Source organism: Pelophylax lessonae, assembly GCF_965119305.1.
Source record: "Pelophylax lessonae genome assembly, chromosome: 11".
Classification (NCBI taxonomy): domain Eukaryota; kingdom Metazoa; phylum Chordata; class Amphibia; order Anura; family Ranidae; genus Pelophylax; species Pelophylax lessonae.
This window is the reverse complement of record NC_138778.1, coordinates 206946273-206965632: the sequence shown is the minus strand read 5'-3', so window position 1 is coordinate 206965632 and position 19360 is coordinate 206946273. Positions and strand designations below refer to the sequence as shown.

The window sequence follows — 19360 nt, the reverse complement described above, 5'->3', positions numbered from 1 at the left end:
CCGCAGCATAATCGGATCGCATGCCGGTTCACACTACTGCGATCAGATTCTGTGCGAACTTGCAGATTGCACTGCGATATGCGATCTGATCTGGGGGTGTCGTTAACTCTTAATTGACACCCCCAGCATATTGCATATGGCAGTGTGTACTGCCAGGGGTGCGGATGCGATGCGGGAGCACGCTGTATATTCGCAGCGTTCCCGCATCGCACAAATGTGAACCGCCACTAAATTAGGGTTTACCTTTACTTTGAGACTGAATATTCAGATTCTCACATAAACTCAATTCCGACTGGTTCTGTTTAAATGTAACAGCTCATTTTTAACCGCATCTGATTCGCATGACATGTGAGTGTGACCGGCTTTTAATGGAGCCAGTTCCCACATGTCTGGTGGTGCTGTGCGGTTTTGAAAAGGATCCTGTGCGATTTTGGGTCCAGTTCAGGTGCGCATTCAGGGGAAAAATTGCACTTGAACCGGTAAATACAAACAGACTGGACCCCAAACTGCAAACTGCAGCTGCAAATATGTGAACCCAGCCTTACTGCTTGTTGCACTAGACATGGACCATATTGTAAAGTGGACATAGATGAGCCAACTACTAGTTGGATTAAGTGAAGGCTGAAGGCTGGTGAAACGGGTGGTTAACAAGGGATTACATTTATCTACCATATAGGATCCAAATTCCAAAATGCCATTTTAGTAAGATTTATTACTACAGCTGTTCAGATATAAGATCACTTTCTGTTTTGGACTTTGGTTCACCAAGAAAAAGAATTCAGTTACTCACTAAAGCAGCCCATAGATTATGCTATTTTCTTTCCTTCCACTGTGGGTGTAAGGAAAGAAAAATTACTCGAGAGCGTTGATGGGGGAATCCCTCCTGCAGCACTATTGTGTTCTGCTGGATGGAACCCTTTCCTGCCGGCAAAACACAATGATCACTGCTAGCGGCTATAGCTACTGGCAGTGATCACATGCAAAAAAATGTAATGTTCCCAATGCTGCAGCCGTTGCCCGATCTCCCCTCCCTGTGACAGCAGTAAGGGGAGAAATTCCCCGTACTAGCTGTCACTTTTTGAAAAAGCATGACTTCACGAGGCTCCGCCCACAGGGCCGCGTCATTTATTCACCCAGCTCTGTGTGCGAATGAACTATAAGCCCCAACATCCTTTATGGCTGTCGGCTTATAGGTCTCAATGAACTACCATGGTGCTGTGGAGCGCTGTGGTAGTTCATTGATTCTTCCTGTCGGTGTATCTGCTTGCCTGTACAGGATGTACCGGCCCACGGATACACAGACAGATATGCAGGAGATGTAAAGTAGAAGCCGCGCTTATTTGAGACATGCAAAATGAAAGCATGAGATTGAATAAACAGTCAAATAGTGAATCAAATAATGCAAAGGTAGTGCTAGAAAAAAACAAACAATCAAAAATAATAATAATCAATGCACATCAACATAATATGTTAATAAAGTCCATAAAATTGTGCAAAGTTGAAGACAGGAATTCTTTCACCGTGATAAATAGCTCTCCACTCCAGAATACGTGGAAGACGTCATTTGTGATGAAACGTCATTTGGAAGATGTAATTTGTGCCGAAACGCATCAGGAAGGCGTGCTGACGTCACCTACGTACTACCCGGAAGTCGGGCGGCGGCATCTTCGGATCCTGCCGAGTAAAGCGCTTTGAATACCTTTTACATGTAAGTTCATTACCTTTGTTTAATAAACTGTGCCTACGTACTTCACCATTGTGGCCCCTATTCTCTTTGTGGCTTATGCCGAAGTGAGGTTGATCCGGACGGTTCGTGCCTAATCCCGCAATTGATTGGCGCCCCTGTTAGACTGCATCATCTGGAGAGATCATCCCTTCCCTAGTGGATCGGTTGGAAGCCCGGTTTCCATACATTGAGTTGGGCTCACTCTTACCTTAGTTGCGGTAAGCGCATAGAGTGATCTTCACTTGTCATCACGGTTTGAAGCACGGTGGTGGACGAATCTTTGTCTTGGCTGTCTCCATACTATTGAGCCGGTTTACATCTGATCTGTGGTAAGCGCATAGCGCGGCACTTATGCTCATATAGAGTGGAGAGCTATTTATCATGGTGAAAGAATTCCTGTCTTCACACTTTGCACAATTTTATGGACTTTATTCACATATTATGTTGATGTGCATTGATTATTATTATTTTTGATTGTTTTTTTCTAGCACTACCTTTGCATTATTTGATTCACTATTTGACTGTTTATTCAATCTCATGCTTTCATTTTGCATGTCTCAAATTAGCGCGGCTTCTACTTTACATTTTCTATTGGTGTGTTCCCACTTCAGCTGCTGCTTTGATTTCTAGTTTAATTTAGTTGTGTATATTTCATTTAGCACATATTTTTCACGGTGTGTTTAGCGCGGTTATTTTTTTGGTATAGATATGCATGGCGCAATTCTTTACAGGCTCTAAAAAAAAAAAAAAAATGAAATGCACATTTTTTAACCTGCAAATAAAAAAAAAAAAACGTGCATTTATTATTAAAGAGGTTGTAACCCCCCCCCCCCCCCCCCAAAAAAAAAAAACCTGTAAGACAAAGGCATAATGGGCTAGTTGTAAAGTCTCAAGGTTTTTCACCTTAATGCATTCTATGCATTAAGGTGGAAAACCCTCTTGGTTGCAGCTGCCCCCCAGACCCCCTCTAATTCTTACCTGAACCCGAATGGCTCCTGCTGCTGTCAATCAAATCCAGGGACACGGGGGAGGGGCCGAGTCCTGCTGTCTGTGTCAATGGATGCAGCAGCAGGACTCGGGAGCTCGCCAGCACAGGTGCCCCCATGGAAAGGAGCTCTCCGTGGGGGCATCCGATTTATAGGAGGAGCCAGAAGCGACGCACGAGCACCCCAGAAGAGGAGGATCGGGGCTGCTCTGTGCAAAACACGAGTCCTGCTGTCTATGTCAATGGACGCAGCAGCAGGACTCGGGAGTGCATCTGCACGGGTGCCTCCATGGAAAGCGGCTCTCCGTGGGGGCACCCGATGTAGAGGATGAGCCAGAAGCGACACCGGAGCACCCCAGAAGAGGAGGATCGGGGCTGCTCTGAGCAAAACCCGAGTCCTGCTGTCTATGTCAATGGACGCAGCAGCAGGACTCGGGAGCGCATCCGCACGGATGCCCCCATGGAAAGCGGCTCTCCGTGGGGGCACCCAATGTAGAGGATGAGCCAGAAGCGACACCGGAGCACCCCAGAAGAGGAGGATCGGGGCTGCTCTGAGCAAAACCCGAGTCCTGCTGTCTATGTCAATGGACGCAGCAGCAGGACTCGGGAGCGCATCCGCACGGATGCCCCCATGGAAAGTGGCTCTCCGTGGGGGCACCCAATGTAGAGGATGAGCCAGAAGCGACACCGGAGCACCCCAGAAGAGGAGGATCCGGGCTGCTCTGTGAAAAACCTGAATCCTGCTGTCTATGTCAATGGATGCAGCAGCAGGACTCGGGAGCGCACCTGCACAGGTGTTCCCATGGAAAGGGGCTCTCCGTGGGGGCACCCGATTAAGAGGAGGAGCCAGAAGCAACGCCGGAGCACCCAAGAAGAGAAGGATTGGGGCTGCTCTGTGCAAAACCCTTGCACAGAGCAGGCAAGTATAACATGCTTGGTATTTTTTTTTTTTTTTTTAAAACAAACCTTTACAATCACTTTAATTGAACCAACTGAAGTTAGAATCTGATTGGCCACCATGCACAGCTGAACCAGATTCTGAGTGCACCAGTTTTAATAAATCTCCCCTATGGTATCCAGAGAATCACCAAGACTCTGCATGGATATAGACATACACTGCTAACTGGGCTTCTCAGAAAACAGGATCGAGTCCCTAGACAAATGTTTCCATGGTGTCATTGACAAAACTCTTCTCCCACTTACCATCATCTGATTGGCTGTCTAAGCTATCCAGCAAGCGGTACAGCCAATCACCCCTTCATCACTAGGTGAAAAGTGATGTGTGTTTCATGTGCACAGGTACTTGTGGAAAGGAAAGATGGGCAAGAAGAGAGAGATAAATAATGACATAAAAATTCCCCTAATTCGATTTTTCTGCTGGAAAAGTGTTTGTTATTAATAACTTCCCGAGGCCGTCACATCACAGCGCTGCATTCTTCCCTCCACAGACAGATGGGTTTTTGCTTCTGTAATGAAAATGCAAATGTACTTTAGTTTTCATCTGTGCGCTAATGTGCGCCCAGGACCGAAAATTGTTCCTGTTAGGAGAGCAATGCTGTGTAATCTAATTACATGAAGCAAACAGAGAGGCTGTGTTGTCTGATGACACCGGAGTGAACGCAGAGCCTAGCGCTGTCTACTTCCATCCTGGATAATTAATAGCACTGTGATGAGCTGACAATCCCGCCAGCCCAATTAAATGGGCTTTTATTTGTGCGATCAACGAAAAGTGCCCATTAAATAGGCAAAGTTGTAAGTGCAGCGCAAAGAGGCTACTACAGGTTCGTAATCATACTATAATTTACAAAGGAGTATATTCTGTGCTCTGAGCAGCCAGCGAAGGGTTAACCGCAAGAGTGAGCCACACAGATTGAAATCTGCCATTTCCATATGTCACACGTCTGATATCACAGATCCCCAAACTATGTGTATTTTACATCCACATCCATTGTGCTTTCTTCTAGAGATCGATCGATTATCGGCAACACCGATATACCGGGGGCCGATATGCACTTTCCCCGATATATAGGAATCGGCCCCTGAGGTTACCGATATACTGATATTGAGGGAAAGTGCATGTCCTGGGGTGATGCCTGCAGCTAGAGGCATCACCCCGATACCGGTGTCCATAGCCGATGGTCGGCTGTCTTGTAATGACAACCGATGTGGCTGAGAAGCCGCTCAGCTGTCATTACAAGGAGCAGGAGGGGATGCCCCCTCCCCCTCCCGCCGCCTTCCACGGCTCACCGGGTCTTCCGTCCCACCAGGAAACCCGGCATCCTACCTCCACCTCCGCCGAAGAGAAGCCCCGGTGTAGAGCTGCACGATTCTGGCCAAAATGAGAATCACGATTTTTTTGCTTGGAATAAAGATCACGATTCTCTGTGTAACATCTTTTACATTATAAAAAAATTGGGATAACTTTACGGTTTTGTTTTATTTTTTTTTATTCATTAAAGTGTATTAATTGCGTTTGAAAGACTGCTGCGCAAATACAGTGTGACATAAAAATTTACAACAATCACCATTTTATTCTGCAGGGTCTCTGCTAAGAAAAAAAAATATATAAATGTTTGGGGGGTTCTAACTACTTTTCTAGGAAAAATAAACTGATTTAACTTGCAAGCAACAAGTGTAGTAAAAAGGTTTAGTCTTTAAGAGGTTAAACTTCCTTCCTCTGGCAGAGGGAAAGAAAAGATACAATGTAATCATTTGTGTTTACAGTTCAGTGGGAGACTAATGCTGATAGGCTTTTGCGGGAGGCTATTTTTTTTTTGACAGCTGCTCCCTCACAGCTATTGTAAAGAATCGAGCAAGTGTCATGTTAAGATCGTCAGGGGGAGTGAATCGCGATCTCGATTCTGTTACGATTAATCGTGCAGCTCTACCCCGGTGTAGCATGAAGATGTGTCCCCGCGAAAGCCGGTATCCCAGCTGCAAGTGTGCATGCGACGGTCTCCATGTAAAAGACCTGGAAGCGATGTCATGACCGGCGTCCATAGCTGATGTCATGACATCACTTCCGGGTACTCGGCGCCAAATTAAAAAAACTGACAGCATTCAAAACAGCCAAACTTGGCGTTTTGAATGCTTTTCAGTGCCGAGGAGGGGTTTGGGGTCTTTTAGACCCCCAGATCCCTCCACAAGGAGCACCTTTAGAAAAAAAAAAAAATGTTTTTACATGTCCGAAAATATCGGCCGATACCGATGTCCGATGACTAAACTATCGGTATCGGCATTAAAAAAAATGATATCAGTCGATCACTACTTTCTTCACAATTCTGTATTGCCGTGATATCCAGCACCTAGAACAGCTTTACTCAACCTTCTCATGTCTTCAGGTTTATTTGGTCTGGGGAAATCCCTGCTAAACATCATATCTACAGCTCATGGTCACTACATTGTAGATACAATGATAAAGGAAGAAAGAATGTGGAATATTTGCTGTATTTGCCATCCAGAATATATAAACATGTTAAAGCGGGGTTCCACTCATTTTTTTAAACGTAGCCACATTGTAATGGCACCCACAGTGGTTTAATGTTTGGCTGCTTATTTGGTGAAATGCCTTTTTCTCATTGATCTTCCCCGCGACTTCCGGTCGGGGCCGCCTAGGCGACTACGTCATCAGCCTGGCCCGTTGACTCCTGGGAAAGCAAGGTTATTTATCCCAGGAGTTGCAAGATTTCCTGATCGGAACAGAGTGTCTGCAGTGTCATTATGCCATTCTGTCTCCACGGGGAGCGATCGTGGGTGGCTGGTGGACATCGCGCCCGCCGGACCTGCTGGGGAATCGGCATGCACGCGTGCCCACACTTGTCACGAAGTGATGACCAGGTACGTCCTTTTGAGAAATAGAGCCGACTTGTCGCAGTAAAACTATGGCGGCTGGTCATCTAGTGGTTAAAGTGCCCCCCATCCTTCTGTGCTAACTTACAAAGGCGAACGCATGCGTGGGTACCACACGGACGCAAACAGCGATCGTCCCACCCATGTGAGGTATCACCGTGAACGTCAGACCATGGGCAGTAGTTCTAGCACCAAACCTCCTCTGTCAATGTAAACTGGTAAACTGTAAAGGCTTTTAAAATGTTGCCTATGAATAGTACAATTTACGCCACCTGTCGCCCTTGCCCAGGCGTGCGCGGTTTTAAAGCCTGACACATCTGGGATCTAGTTACTCGGCATGACATCATCCTTTACAAACAAATTGGGTTATCGATTGTGTTTTTTTGGTTTAAAATTTAAAAAAACGGTATTTTTTCTCAAAATTTGAGCTTATAAAGCCGCTGTGCAAATACGGTGCGACATAAAAAAAATAGCAAAACCGACCAAATTATTCTCTAGGGCCTCTGCTTTAACTACTTCAACCCTGGAAGGTTTTATCTCCTTATCGACAAGGCCATTTTTTGCGATATCACACTGCGTTATATTAACTGACAATTGCGCGGTCGGGCGATGAGGAACCCAAATGACCAGGCCATTTTTTTGCGATTTGGGACTGCCTTACTTTAACTGACAATTGCGCAGTCGTGCAATGCTTTAACAAAAATGTATATATATATATATTAAACCCCCGCTCCATCGCGGTTCAGTTTTTGTGGTCCCGGTATATTGCGTTTTTTTTTTCTGTAATGTTATTTTACTATATAAATCACTGAAAATTAAATATTTCTGTGTTTTCCATAGCTTTTTTTTTTTTTCTGAATTGTTGCTTTTTTATGTTTATAGCGCAAAAAATAAATATCGCACAGGTGAACAAATACCACCAAAAGAAAGCTCTATTTGTGGGGGGGGGGGGGGGGGGGGGAAATATATATATATATATATATATACACACACACACACACACACATATATATATATATATATATATATACACACACACACACACACACACACACACATATACATATATATATATATATATATATATATATATATATATATATATATACATACACACACACACACACATATATATATATATATATATATACACACACACACACACATTATATTATATATATACACACACATACATACATACACATACATATATATATATATATTATATACACACACACACACATATATATATATATATATATATATATATATATACACATACATACATATATATATACACACATACACATACATACATATATATATATATATATATATATATATATACACACATACACATACACACACATATATATATTTTATATTTATATATATTTTTTTTTTTTGCTATACAACATTCCCAAAAAAAAAGTAAAAATCCAATTTTTTTCATCATTTTAGGCCAATTTTTATTCTGCTACATATTTTTGGTAAAAAAAAAATCCCAAAAAGCGTATTTTGATTGGTTTACGCAAAATTATCACGTCTACAAACTACGAGAAAGATTTATGTCATTTTTATTAATTTTTTTTTTTTTTTTACTAGTAATGGCGGAGATCTGCGATTTTTGTGGCGGACAGATCGGACCCCTAACTGACACTTTTGGGGGGACCAGTGACATTACTACAGTAATCAGTGCAAAAAAAAAAATGCACTGTTACTGCAATAATGACACTGGCAGGGAAGAAGTTAACTTAGGGGCAATCAAAGGGTTATGTGTGAGCCTAGGGGGTGCTTTCTAACTGTATGGGGGAGGGGCTTGTGGAATCAACACAGAGACCTGTGATCCTAAATAGGAGGAACAGAGGGGCTCTGTGCTGATTCCTGAGAGAACGTTCTCTCTCCACAGGGAATGACTGCGCCCGCCCGGTGGAGATGGCGGTCGCCGGCACACGTGAGTCAGCTTTCACGAATGGCTAATGGGGTTGTGCACGCCCTCAGGGGCGGTTCACGCAGCCTGCCGCAGTATATCCACAGCAGGTGGTCGGCAAGTATTTAAAAATATAAAATGTTTGGGGGTTCTAAGTCATTTCCTAGCAAAACCAAAAAATTATTTTCACATGTAAACAAAAAGTGGCAGAAAATGGCCGGTCTTCGAGGGGTCACCATGTATGTGAGAGACGGCCAGGGGTTAAATGGAGGGACTTCCCCAGTGAATGGAAACCTCGGATATGCCAGGTGACTGTCCTTTATTGCTGGATGAGCCTGGACACTTCCCCCAGTGCCTGAAACATGACAGGGGTGACATTTGTATTCTCTGTTGATTAGGCCTCCAGCAATACACTTCCCCCAGTGCCTGAAACATGACAGAGGTGAGATTTATATCCTCTGCCTCCTGTGTTGATTAGGCCTCCACTTCCCTGGTGCCCTGACTCCATCTCAGCTGTCCTCCAGGCCTGTAAGGAGGTTCTCTGTAACAGAATGGTAACAGCACCAAAACATTGCGGGAATTAGTGTGAAAATACTGCGATTCCTTTACCTAACACGGCCTCTCTTCTCTCCTGCACCACATCCGTCCCCAGTACTCCTTCTATGTGGGGCTCCCGTCCTCCTCAGGCCGCCATGACACCTCTGTTGACAAACGTCGCCGAGGCAACCAGGTAACCAGGCGAACTTCCCGCCTCTGGGGCAACGTGATTTCCCGGTGGCCAATGGCGGACCTCGCTCTAGGAGGGGCGGGGCTTGTGTTGTGTGGAGAAGTGAGGCGGGCTGTAGAAATGGCTGTGTGCTCAGCTCTGTAAGAAGGGTACGGCGGCTCTAATGTTATTCAGTCCCACAGTCTGCCTAGAAAGAGCCGCAGCACCTTTCTCAGTGTACCAATACGTGCTAATGAGAGGCTAACCTATCAGAAACAGTCATAATAATAACTTCCTATATAGTAATAATATTCAAATATCCCAAACTTTATGTATAATATGCAGAGCTGTCCTATAGAATAATTACAACCACTTGAAGACCAGGCCTTTCCTGGCACTTTTCAATCAGTATCTTCTTGCTAAAAAATAAAATGACAGTTTATGCAATTTTTTATGTCACGCGGTTTTTAAAAGTGCAATTTTCTGGGAAATATATACTTTAATGAATTAAAAAAACAGCACTATGTATACCAGTCAGTGGCGGCTGGTGCTCAAAATTTTTGGGGGGGGGGCGCAAAAAGAAAAATGTAATAGGTATTGCTTCGCGGCAAAAAACGCGGTAAAAAAATTGCATGACTTTGAGGTCATGGTACAGGCATGGCACAGGTGATGGTATAGGCATGGCACAGGTGATGGCACAGGTGATGGCATGGCACATGTGATGGTACAGGTATGGCACAGGTGATGGCATATGCATGGCACAGGTGATGGCATAGGTGATGGCATAGGCATGGCACAGGTGATGGTACAGGCATGGCACAGGTGATGGTACAGGCATGGCACAGGTGAGGGCACAGGTCGGCTTCAATCACTTACCTTCTGACGGCGGCGGGATTCCGGGAACCAAGACGAGCAGCCCCGTGGACGTACTACTCTTCTGTCTTCCGGTCCGGGCGGCGGGAAGGAGATCGGGCGGTGACGGTGCGTGACTGACGCACGCACCGGCACCGCCCCCATTGCGAGTCAGCGATGTCCTGGATGATGATTGGTCCAGGCTGAAGACTGGACCAATCACAGCCAGGATATCACGAAGGTGGGGGTGGCTCAGCGCTTTTTCCTGCACCCAGGTTACGCCCCCAGAAGGCAGCCAATCGGCGCCTCTTCTGGGTCGTAAACCCCACCCCCCCCATAGCCACCAGGCCCAGCGCATAGGCCTGCAAACACGATTTTTTTTTTCAAAACTTTATTTGTTCTTTTTGTCATTTTTTTTTTCTTTTTTTTAGGGGGGGGGGCGGCGCTCTGGCGCCCCCTATGTACGGGCCGCCACTGATACCAGTGGTAACATCAACAATGGGGCACTATTCCTCCCACTGACACCAATGATGGGGCATTATTCCTCCCAATGACACCAATGATGGGGCACTATTCCTCCCACTGATACCAATGATGGGGCACTACCCCCCCCCCAATACAAATGATAGGACTCTGTTCCTCCCACTGACACCAATGATGGGGCACTATTCCTCCCACTGACACCAATGATGGGACACTATTCCTTCCACTGACACCAATGATGGGATGCTATTCCTCCCACTGACACCAATGATGGGGCACTATTCCTTCCACTGACACCAATGATGGGACACTATTCCTCCCACTGACACCAATGATGGGACACTATTCCTCCCACTGACACCAATGATGGGGCACTATTCCTTCCACTGACACCAATGATGGGGCACTATTCCTTCCACTGACACCAATGATGGGGCACTATTCCTCCCACTGACACCAATGATGGGGCACTATTCCTTCCACTGACACCAATGATGGGACACTATTCCTCCCACTGACACCAATGATGGGGCACTATTCCTTCCACTGACACCAATGATGGGGCACTATTCCTCCTACTGACACCAATGATGGGGCACTATTCCTCCTACTGATACCAATGATGGGACAATATTCCTTCCACTGACACCAATGATGGGGCACTATTCCTCCTACTGATACCAATGATGGGGCACTATTCCTCCCACTGACACCAATGATGGGGCATCATTCCTTCCACTGACACCAATGATGGGACACTATTCCTCCCACTGACACCAATGATGGGACACTATTCCTCCCACTGACACCAATGATGGGACACTATTCCTCCTACTAATTCTTCCCAATGATGACAAGAGTAAGGAGCATTCTTCCCACTGACTGTCACACTAATGTGTCATGAGTTGTAGATTTATACTTTTTAGCAGGGGTTCCCCGGGACCAGAAATTTATTCCAAGTGTTCCTCTGTGTTGAAAAGGTTGAGAAAGGCTGATCTACTGTACATGAATGGCAGGACCAAGGTTCCCCAGCAGAACATTGCCTGAATCATCACACTGCCTCCTCCGGCTTACCTTCTTCCCATAGTTCATCCTGGTGCCATCTCTTCAAGTGACTTGTACATGCCCATCCACATGATGTAAAGAAAACGCGATCTGTCAGACCAGGTCACCTTCTTCCACTGCTCTATGGTCCAGTTCTGATGCTCACGTGCCCATTGTTGGTACTCTGGGCTGTAGATTCTTTCAGTAGCTCTTCTATTGGGTCAGACTACACAGGCCAGCCTACGCTCCCCATGTTCATCAGTGAGCCTTGGTCACCCATGACCCTGTCGCTGGTAACTCCTTCTTTAGGCCCGGGTTCACACTGGTGTGACAAGCGCTCCGACTTTGATCATGTCGCATCACAAGCCGCACCCCATTAAGTGCAATGGAACCGTTCTAATAGGAGCGACTTTAGTCACTCCGGCTTAGAAAAAGGTTCCTGCACTCCTTTTGGTCCAACTTCGGCACGACTTGCATATGGCTTCTGTTAACCACTTAAGCCCCGGAAGATTTTACCCCCTTCCTGATCAGGGTTTTTTTTGCAGATTTTTTACTGCGTGACTTTAACGGACAATTGCGCGGTCGTGCTACGCTGTGCCTAAACGAATTTGACGTTCTTTTTTTCCCACAAACAGAGCTTTCTTTTGGTGGTATTTGATCACCTGTGCGATTTTTACTTTTTGCGCTATAAACAAAAAAAGCGTAAATTTTGCAAAAATTACAATATTTTTCACATTTTTTTATATGAAATCCCCCCCCAAAAAAATGTAAAAATCAAAATTTTTTAACATTTTTGGCCAATTTGTTTTCTGCTACATATGTTTGGTAAAAAAAATTGCAAAAGCGTATTTTGATTGGTTTGCGCAAAAGTTATTGCGTTTACTAACTAAGGGAAAGATTTTGGTCATTTTTGGTGTTTTTTTTTTAACGCGTCATGGCGGCGATCTGCGATTTTTTTTGCGGTACTGCGACATTGCGGCGGACAGATCGGACCCTTGACTGACATTTTTGACACTTTTGGGGTTACCAGTGACATTACTGCAGTAATCAGTGTTATACATATGCTCTGTTACTGCAAAATGACACTGGCAGGGAAGGGGTTAACTTTATTGGGGAGGGAGGGGTTAAGTGTGTCCCTAGGGGCGTGCTTTTTACTGTGATTGGCTGTGGCTACTAGTGTAGGAACAGTGATCAACGGTCCTACATAGTAGAACCGTGTGATCAGTGTTTCTACACAGGGGAGAATGACAGGCGGCTTGTTTACATCAGCCGCCTGACTTTCTCCCTCTGCACCGACGATCGGCGAGTGACTGGCAGACATCGGGTCCGCCGGTCACACGCACTGACTTCCCTGTGAATGAGCCGCGGCGGGCGCGCGCCTCGGCGGGCGCGCGCTCGCCCTCTATTGGCTCACAAGGAAGTGACAGGCAAGCGACGTAGATCTACGTCACTTTGCCTGGCCGGGGCTGACCGCCGCAGTAAATAGTCGTGCGGCGGTCGGCAAACGGTTAAAGAAGTTGTATGCAAGTCGTGCCGAAGTCGCTCCGGGATGTCAACTTTGAAGTGGCGGCAGTGTGAAACAGGCCTTGGACCACTTTTGGTCAGTCCTGACTACTGCAGACCAAGAACGGTCACACAAGAGCTCCAGTTGTGTCTCCTAGTCATTAGAATTTGGCCCTTGTCAGAGTCACTCAAATCCTTACGCTTGCCCATTTTTTTCTGCTTTCAACACATCAGCTTCAGGGACAACATGTTTACTTCCTGCCTAATATATCCCATCTACTTTCAGATGCCATTGAAACAAGATAATCAATGTTACTCACTTACCCTGTTAGTGGTCAAAGTCTGATTAGCCTTTAACCGCTTGCCGACTGCTCACAGTATATTTACTGCGGCAGTCAGCCCCTCACAGGCAGAGTGACGTAGGTCTACGTCGCTCGCCTGTGAGGCTCTGGGGAGCGAGCGCGCCCGCGGAGGCGCGCTCCCGCGCGGTCACGGACCCCCCCGCGCGTGTGACCAGCGGACCCGATGTCCGCCGGTCACTCGGCGATCGGCGGGGGAGAGGGAGAAAGTCAGGCGGCTTGTGTAAACAAGCCACCTGTCATTCTCCTCGCTGTAAAGACACTGATCACTCGGATCTAGTATGTAGATCCGTTGATCAGTGTCCTTACAGCTCAAGCCACAGCCAATCACAGTAGAAAGCACGCCCCTAGGGACACACACAGCCCCTCCCTCCCAAATAAAGTTAACCCCTTCACTACCAGTGTATTTTTACAGTAACAGTGCATATATATAGCACTGATTACTGTAGAAATGTCACTGGTAACCCCAAAAGTGTCAAAAATGTCAGTCAAGGGTCCGATCTGTCCGCCCCAATGTCGCAGTACCGCAAAAAAAAAAATCGCAGATCGCCGCCATTACACGTTAAAAAAAAAAACACCAAAAATGACAGAAATCTTTCCCTTTGTTAGTAAACGCGATAACTTTTGCGCAAACCAATCAAAATACGCTTTTTGCGATTTTTTTTACCAAACATAGGTAGCATAAAACAAATTGGCCGAAAATTTAAAAAAATTTTGATTTTTACATTTTTTTGGGGGGGAATTTCATATAAAAAAAATGTGAAAAATATTGTTATTTTTGCAAAATGTACGCTCTTTTTTTGTTTATAGCGCAAAAAGTAAAAATCGCACGGGTGATCAAATACCACCAAAAAAAAGCTCTGTTTGTGGGAAAAAAAGGACGCCAAATTTTGTTTAGATACAGCGTCGCACGACCGCGCAATTGTCTGTTAAAGTCACGCAGTGCCGAATCGCAAAATACCCCCTGGTCGTTTAGCAGGAAAATCCTCCGGGGCTTAAGTGGTTAAAACAGCATAATCAAAACTTTTGAAATAATAATCAGAACTTTTATATATAATAAATACAGCTTTATCATGAGTCTATTTATCACACCCACAATCTGCACCTGTACTAGTACATGCTAATAAGAGGACAACGTATCATAAATAAAGCTTTAAATATAATAAGGTTTAGAACTTTAGATCTATTAATCAGAATGTTCTCATGACTATTTATAACACTCACAGTCTGCCTATAAAGCACCATAACAACCTTGTCATTGTACCAATACACGCTAATAGGAGGCTAATATAATAAACAGACATTTCTTTCTATGTAATAAACAGAGCTTCATTTATAACACTTCTAAGTAATACATAATAATCAGAACTTCATAATTATTCCATTTTGTTCCATAGCAACCTTATCATTGTACTAAAAAAATGCTTATAAGAGGCCAACATAAAATAAACAGCTTTATATATCATAATCAGAATTTTATATATATTACTCAAAATATTTTATACTAAGCAGAACTTTATATACTGTATAATAATTATATACATTTACAACTTTATATATAGTACCCAGACTTTTATCATGACATAGGGCTCTTTTACGCGGAGCTGACCGCATTGCGATCCGCTCCGGCACTTTTTTTTTTTTTTTTTCACGGACCGGATGACACTTGTGTCATCCGCTCCGTATGTCCGCATATCATCCCATCCGTTTGCGGATGATATACGGACATAATGTAAGTCTATGGGCATTGCGGATGTCAGCGGATGACACCGCTGACATCCGATTTTGCTTCCTTTCCGTTTTTTGAACGGAGGAAAAATAGGATTCTGTTCCGTTCCAAAAAACGGAACAGAACTGAATGGAAGAAAATCGGATGTCAGCGGATGGAATTCCGCTGACATCCGCAATGCCATTGACTTACATTATGTCCGCAAATCATCCGCAAAAAAATAGGATGATTTGCGGACATACGGAGCGCCCGTGTGAAAGGGCCCATAATGTATTGCACACACAGTCTGCCTTAAATTTATATATTTATCACAGATACTAATATAGCGCCGTCAATTTACGTAGCGCTTTACATATTTAGCCATGGCCTAAAGTTTTGAGAATGACACAAATATTAAATTTTTACAAAGTCTGCTGTCTCCGTTTTTGTGATGGAAATTTGCATATGCTCCAGAATGTTATGAAGAGTGATCATAGTTACATATAGTTACATAGAACTTAAGGTCAGGGCTTTTTTTCGGGGGAACGCGGGGGAACGCAGTTCCGGCACCTCTAGCACTAAATGTATGCCATGGCAAGGGATGCTGGAGGGTCTACTGATGCTGGATCTATTGATGCTGGAGGGGATCTATTTTTTGATGGCAATCTATTGTTGCTGGTGGAGGATCTTTTGATACTGTGGGTTAATTGTTGCTGGAAGGGATCTACTGTTTGGGGAGGGGGTCTACTGTTGCTGGCTGCTAGAGAGTCTATTGATGCTGACTGCTGGGAGATCTTTTGCTGCTGCTGGGGGTCTATTGCTGCTGGCTGTGGGGGATCAATTTTATTGCTTTTCTTATTATCATAACCAAATTCCATACATTCCACTACAAAATTATACTTGGCTCTATATTCTCTAAAAGGGGCTGTACTGGAAGCTGGGTAGGGGGTGGATCCAAGTGTCGGTGCTCAGAGGTGGAACCAAGGGTTAGTGCTCGAAGGTGGGTAGGGGGCGGAGACACAAAGTAACTTAGAAAAGGGAGTTCCTCACCTTTTCTCTGAGAAAAAAAGCCCTGCTTAAGGTTGAATAAAGACAACAGTCCTTACAGTTCAACCTTTGTAGGTGTGTGTGTGTGTCAGTGACAATATTCATTTCCCATATCCCTGAATATTGTGTTCTTTGAGATGCACGTCCAAGAGTCTTTTTAAAAATTTAGATACTCACCGCTGATACCACCAATTGTGGAAGAGAGTTCCACATTCTTACCTCCCTGACAGTAAAAAACCCCCTACACAGCTTAAGGTTAAACCGCTTCTCCTCCAATCTTATTGTGTGGCCACGTGTCCGCTTACACTCTCTTAGACTAAATAGTCTATTTCCTATGCTGGGATCGCCATTGAGGTATTTGTAAATCGCTATCATGTCCCCTCTCAGGCGTCTTTTCTCCAGGGAGAATAAATTAAGCGCTTGTAATCACTCCTCGTAATTAAGGTCTTCCAATCCCCTAACTAGTTTAGTTGCCCTTCTTTGGAATCTCTCCAGTTCCAGCTGGAGAGAGTTCAGATAAATTGAAATTAATTGAAAAGTCCCTCTTTGCCATGAAAATAGCCTTAATCCCATAAAGAAACATTTCCACTGCATTTGTGAAGAAGGCTTTGGGGCGCCCAAGAAAGTCCAGCAAGTGCCAGGACCGTCCCCTACAGATGATTCAGCTGTGGGATCGGGGCACCACCAGTGCAGAGCTTTCTCAGGAATGGCAGCAGGCAGGTGTGAGTACATCTGCACACACACAGTGAGGAGAAGACTTTTGGAGGATGGCCTGGTGTAAGGATGGGCAGCAAAGAAGCCTCTTCTCTCCAGGAAAAACATCAGGGACTGACCGATATTCTGCAAAAGGTACAGGGATTGGACCTCTGATGCATCTGCCCAAGATGCCCCTTTCCGATTGTTGGGGCATCCGAAAAAAACCTTGTCCGGAGAAGAAAAGGTGAGCGCTACCATCAGTCCTGTGTCATGCCAACAGTAAAGCATCCTGAGACCATTCATGTGTGGGGTCGCTTCTCAGCCTAGGGAGTGGGCTCACTCACAATTTTGCCTAAGAACACCACCATGAATAAAGAATGGTACAAAAACATTCCATGAGAACAACTTCTCCCAATAATCCAAGAACAGTCCAGTGAGGAACAATGCCTTTTCCAGCATGGTTGAGCACCTTGCCATAAGGCAAAAGTGATAATTAAGTGGCTCTAAATTTTGGGTCCATGGCCAGGAAACTCCCCAGACCTTAATCCCATTGAGAACTTGTGGTCAATACTAAAGAGGCGGGTGAACAAAAAACGGCCCACAAATTCTGACAATCTCCAAGCATTGATTATGCAAGAATGGGCGGCCATCAGTCAGGATGTGGCCCAGAAGTTGATTGACAGCATGCCAGGGGGAATTTGCAGAGGTCTGGAAAGAGAAGGGTCAACCAGGGGCAGACTGGCAACTTTCAGGGGGCAAGTACAAACCAGAGGCCCATGGTGCGACTCGGCCCCCCTCCCACTCTTCCTCTTCTAGTCCTCCTCCTGACCCCCATTCCAGCTGAAGCCCTACTCCTCTCTACTTACCGGCTGAATCCGGGTTCCTGACCTGGCCAGCAGGGGGCAGTTGGGGGGAGCTGGGACAGCTCGGTCGGGGCTGGCCGGGGGAGAAGCGTCTCCAGTGGGGCATGGAACCGGCCTCTGTTCAGACACAGTTTACACCATCCATGCTCAGGGGGGGGGGGGGGGGAGCCTGCTCTCTGTCTTTGTCTTCAACCCGCACTCAGTAGGTCAGCGGTGGAGACTTTTTACTTCTCTTCACCAGGAATCCTTTAGGCATGACTGTGGCAGAAGCAGTGCAGCCTTTTTTTACGGGGCATCAGAGTGGCCCAGGGGGCAATTGCCCCCCCTGGCCCAATCCTCCCCTGGGGTCAACACTGCAAAATAGTGGCTTTTTTGCATAAACTTCAAGTAATTGTCAATAAAAGCCTTTGACACTTATGAAATGTTTGTAATTATACTTCAGTATCCCATAGTAACATCTGACAAAAAGATCTATAAAAAAAAACTGAAGCAGTTGACTTTGTTAAAATTAATATTTGTGTCATTCTCAAAACTTTTGGCCTCGGCTGTACTGTATATTGTACATTCACATTAGTCCCTGCCTTCAGCCACCATTGTAGCCTTGTCATTGCTCTAATAAGGTTTAATAAGAGGCTTACAGTAAATGTAATAATCAAAACTTTATTACATATCAAAACAATTACATTTTATTAACCACTTGCCGACCGCCGCAAGTATATATACTGCGGCGGTCAGCCCCGTGCAGGCAAAGTGACGTACCGGTACATCACTAGCCTGTGAGTCAATAGGGGGCGAGCGCACGCCGCCGGAGGTGCGCTCCCGCCCCCGCTCGTTCACGGACACCTCCGTGCGAGTGACCGGCGGTTACGGATGGAGAAAGGCAGGCAGGTAATGTAAGCACAGCCGCCTGTCATTCTCCCCAGTGTAACAGCACAGATCATATGGTCCTGCTATGTAGGACTGTTGATCTCTGCTGTTACACACACAGCCACATCCCTGCACAGTTAGAAACACGCCCCTAGGGACACACTTAACCCCTCCTTCTCCAATTAAGGTAACCCCTTCACTGCCACTGACACTGCCAGTGTCATTTTTACAGTAACAGTGCATATGTATAGCACTGATTACTGCAGTAATGTCACTGGTAACCCCAAAAGTGTCAAAAATGTCAGTCAAGGGTCTGATCTGTCCGCCGCAATGTCGCAGTACCGCAAAAAAAAAATCGCAGCTCGCTGCCATTACTCGTTAAAAAAAAAACAACAAAAATGACAAAAATCTTTCCCGTAGTTAGTAAACGCAATAACTTTTGCGCAAACCAATCAAAATACACTTATTGCGATTTTTTTTTACCAAACATATGTAGCATAAAACAAATTGGCCGAAAATGTAAAAAAAAATTGGTTTTTACATCTTTTTGGGGGGGAATTTCATATAAAAAAATGTTAAAAATATTGCTATTTTTTCAAAATAAAACGCTCTTTTTTTGTTTATAATTGGCCGAAAATGTTAAAAAATTAAGATTTTTACATTTTTTTGGGGGGGAATTTCATATAAAAAATGTGAAAAATATTGTTATTTTTGCAAAATTGACGCTCTTTTTTTGTTTATA

General features: G+C 44.9%; 1 protein-coding gene across 1 annotated transcript in view; it reads right to left on the bottom strand.

Moving 5' to 3' along the window:
• LKAAEAR1 (LKAAEAR motif containing 1) overlaps positions 1 to 9287 on the bottom strand; it is a 62394-nt gene extending 53107 nt beyond the window's left edge. Inside the window, exon 1 of the mRNA XM_082271555.1 lies at positions 9100 to 9287. The gene's annotated coding sequence lies outside the window, so the exon portion shown is untranslated. The remainder of the gene's footprint in view (positions 1 to 9099) is intronic.
• Between the last annotated feature and the right edge of the window lie 10073 nt (positions 9288 to 19360).